This window comes from Macrobrachium nipponense, chromosome 9, assembly GCF_015104395.2.
Source record: "Macrobrachium nipponense isolate FS-2020 chromosome 9, ASM1510439v2, whole genome shotgun sequence".
NCBI lineage: Eukaryota > Metazoa > Arthropoda > Malacostraca > Decapoda > Palaemonidae > Macrobrachium > Macrobrachium nipponense.
Window position 1 is genome coordinate 7,798,328 of NC_061110.1, and position 4,491 is coordinate 7,802,818.

Sequence of the window (4,491 nt, forward strand, 5' to 3'; positions counted from 1 at the left end):
TAAAGAATCGGATACGTATCCACCAAGCGCCACGTAAAATCAATAAGACGGTGGAAATTGCAAAAGCAAAAGACAGAAAGATGCATAAGAGAGTGAAATTTTTCGACAAAGGTGTACAAGGAAGTTGCTAGGAAAAGTAAGAACGAAAAAAAAATGTAAAAATGAAAAATATAAACATGTGATGAATATCGAGAAAAGGTCGAAAGGTAATTAGAATGGAAGACATAAATGCTTACAAATATTGAAATAAATAATCAAATTGATAGAAATAGATATTAAAAAATGACAGATAAAAATTCGAGAGCAAGCTGTCATGAAAGACTAGAATAATGGAAAGGATGAAGTGAGATGAAACTTGCAGAGAAAGTTAAAACGAAAGGTTAGGCACAGAAGTAAATGTGTACATAAGTCGAAAAGAAAGAGGGCAGTACATAATAAAAACTACAATAAAGAAAAGAAAGCTGAAATAAAAGACTACATCCTGAAATAATTGAAATGAGAGAAAAAAAGGAGAAAATAAGAAAATACAAAAAAACTGGCATGGGAAACAATATCTATAAAAATGTTATTTGAAAGACAATACCTAAAAAAAAAGGAAATTAAAGACAAATCCAATGAAAAGGTGGATAAGAAAACAAACACTTATGAGAAATTTGGCGTTGATGAAACTGCAAAACATAAGAAAAAGTTAAAAATAAGAGAAAAATATGTTTAAATAATATTAAAATAACCGACAGATACGGAAAAGGGAGTTGAAACTGTTGACGAAACGCTTACAAGTTTCAAAAGGTGAAAGCTTATTTCACAAAGAGTTGCATTGCGAAGACAGTCCTCATTAACTATAATAAGCGGATTTTATTTCATTATTTTATGATTCACAAGGTTTAGAGCTGCGTTCCTGAGTGTCCTCTCTCAGTTAACTCGGATCTTGAATAGACAACAGTGATCGTGATATTCCTTAATGTGATCATGCATATGTGCCAGCGATACTTTTAGTGACAGAACGCCTATTATTATTATTACTCTCATAGTGTACTTTTACCTGTAGAAATGATAGTATTATTAAAACACGGTCGATAAAGTAAATATAAGACCTCAGGTGTGTCATGTACCATCTAATGCACCGTATTGATGTGTTTTTTTTCCTCTAAATTCTACCTATGGGAGCCAGTGTTGAAAGAAGCTAGTCTTGGCTAAACGATAACTCACACACACGCACACACATACATACTTACACACGCACACTGTATTATTATCATGCAGGATATATAGATTTAAAAAAATTGTGATGTTTAAGATGAACTTGTAAAAACTAAAAAAAAAAAAAAAAAAAAAAAAAAAAAAAAAAAAAAAAAACCTTACTTTTTGGATGCTCCTGTTCCCTTCCACATAGAGAATAGAGTAGGAATAATTGCATCCTTGGCAGACCGTTTCACAGTGAATTTTTCTCTCTACTCTTTTGAAAAATCTTCTCTTTCATCGTTTACATTCTGTATCAGGAACGCCTTTGCAGGCTTGATAAGGTATGACTGAAAGTGCCATTTCAAAGTCTCTCGACTAACGTCTGATCCAAACTCGTAAGAATTATTTTTTCAGATGACAAACCCATTTTAGCTTAGCCTAGATCAACTGAATTTTCATTGTCACTGATTTCGAGTACTAAAGTCACAGAATCCACTTCGAATGCCCGATACCTCTCAATAATTTTTCTAATTTCCAAATTAATCCTCAATATAGAGAAAATTACGGAAATCTTTGAAAAGGCAAATTCCGAGTAAACGAAAATTTATTCGTTTTTTTTTTTACCTTATGTCGTTTTAATTAATATTTTCACAAAATGGGTAACTGGGTCGGAAATTTGGGTAAAACTGAGGTTGTACAAGTACTGAAGTCTGCACTATGGTCATTTTCCCAACAACATATTACAGTTACATTATCTTTGTTATGAAAACTTACATCTTTTTATGAGCACAGTTACTTTTTTTATGAAGTCGCATCAGCTTTTCCACTTAAGAAAAATTAAAGTTTTTTTGTTTTTACATTTTGCAACGTAACGTACGCCAGGAACTATCATCGGAATTTTCAGAATTACTTTTACGTTAAATTCTTTTAATGGCGTACCGAAAATGAGAAGTACAGCGATGGTCCCTGTATAGATAGATAGATAGATAGATAGATAGATAGATAGATAGATAGATAGATAGATAGATAGATAGATAGATATTATTTATATTTCTGGGAGAAATAAAATGCTTAGCTTTTTGCAAGAATAGGTACGACAGTCAGAGAAAAGATGAATTTATACAATCTGTTACTTCGTCTTAGCATTTAAAGTCGTAATACCTGTCTAGTCTTAAAAGCAACCCAAATAATTCACTCTTTTATATACAGACTTAGAGCGCTTCCACACTACAGTATAGCATGTCATAACCATATAATGCTGTGTGTTAACATGTCGATTACAAGTCGACGATTTGTTGGTAGTCCTAACTAGTGCATCATAAATTATCAAGCATTTAACAAAGATTCGTTCCTCACAGTCGTTGACTTGATTTCAACTGTTTATGACATGTATGCGATCAGTTGCTGATATAATCCAGACATATTTTACAATTTGTGGAAGAGAGATGATGAATATATGAATTGGTGTTCTGTTTTTCCGTATATTATCGCTCCAAAGCGTAAATGAACTTTACCAAAACATCCGCGAGAATGTGACGCCTGGTTTCACTTTCGTCTTATGTTAACATTAATTGAAGTTTTATTTTGAATTAGGGTACTGTGAGAACTCTAGTATGGTGAACATTTCGTCTGTATATCTTTTCTAGATGATCAGTTTTAAGCTTTTTCTGTAATTTTTGGAGAGGCCAAACTTTCCTAATTTCATCTAAATATTTCCAGAAGAAGTAGAACTGACCAAGGAACCACTTGTCTGTTTCACTTCAAATGCCAGAAAGACCCCAAGCGGGTGTAGTGGGCGTGGCTTAAGAAAGGTGTGACCACAGACCACATGACCTGCTGGTAAGAATCAATTAAAACCCCGGAAAAGTTAAAAGAAAAAACATTGTTTTTCACAGTCGTGAAAAAATTATAATTACCCGCGAATGATGGAACAGGTTCTTATCATTATTCCCTAAAACTTTCATTATAACAAAATATGACTTGTGGTCAGAAACTTTGTAGCAGTTACAACTCTTATGGTTTTGTGCCGGTATGAGGCGCCGTTGTGGTCTTAGAATGGACTGAGAAGAAGAAAAAGAAGAAGAACAAGCGATAAACTCAAGACTCTGCCTGGTCGTTCAGTAGCCAACAGGATCCCCTCCGTGGATATAAAAGCCACTGGGTCGCTAGAAGACGTCACAGTTGTGCGTAAGCCTTCCACAAGACAAGGTGAGGTTCCCTCATTGTTTGTTGAGAGGTGTCGGGACTTGTGTTTGGGAATACTTTGATAACAGTGAAGTAATTAAGAATACTGAGCTAAGGAAAGAGAGTGGGAGAAAGAGAGAAAGGGAGTGAGAGGGATCATTGCATTATGATAAAGTAATGATTCTTTATGAAGTGAGACTTTATAATTGTAATAATTTTGTAAAGAATAGTGTATTTAGGGGATTTAGGAAGAGAATCCCACATCCCTTTTGTAACAAGTGCTTATTTGAAAGAGAGAGAGAGAGAGAGAGAGAGAGAGAGAGAGAGAGAGAGAGAGAGAGAGAGAGAGAGGAGGGGGGAATCATATTTATCCTGAACAGTTTCGATATAGGGACAGTGAGAATCATATTTTTCTGACACACTTCAATCTGATGAAGAGAGAGAGAGAGAGAGAGAGAGAGAGAGAGAGAGAGAGAGAGAGAGAGAGAGAGAATTCAAATTTATTTTGCAGTTAGTTTCGATGCAATGACACATTTTGGTAACACATTGTTTTGATAAAATTAATAAGAGAGATGTGTTTCTTTTAAAGTATTTTTTTTAACGAGAGAGAGAGAGAGAGAGAGAGAGAGAGAGAGAGAGAAATTATTCTGATGGTTGTTTTGATAAAGAAAGTGAGATATTACATTTTTATTGCAAAATTTCTATTGGTAGTGCTAAATTGTTATGTTTCTTACATAGTCTGTGTTGGTTATAGTACTTTTTGAGAGAGAGAGAGAGAGAGAGAGAGAGAGAAGAGAGAGAGAGAGAGAGAGAGAGAGAGCCTCCTTCTCGCATGGTTTCCTTCAATGGGGTGGGAAAGTTGTACCACTTACCCAGTTTATTTTCATGGAGAGAGAGTTGGGGTCATTTTTTGCATAGTAATTTGATGAACAGAAGGGGTGTGTCAAATTATTTTTCTCGTGCAGCTGAAGATGAGAGAGAGAGAGAGAGAGAGAGAGAGAGAGAGAGAGAGAGAGAGAGAGAGAGAGAGAATGTGTTTGCTGGTTTACTGACTTTAATTTTGAGTGGAAGGACGGAGATTTAAGGTCGTGATTTGAAAATAGTAATAATAATAATAATAATAAT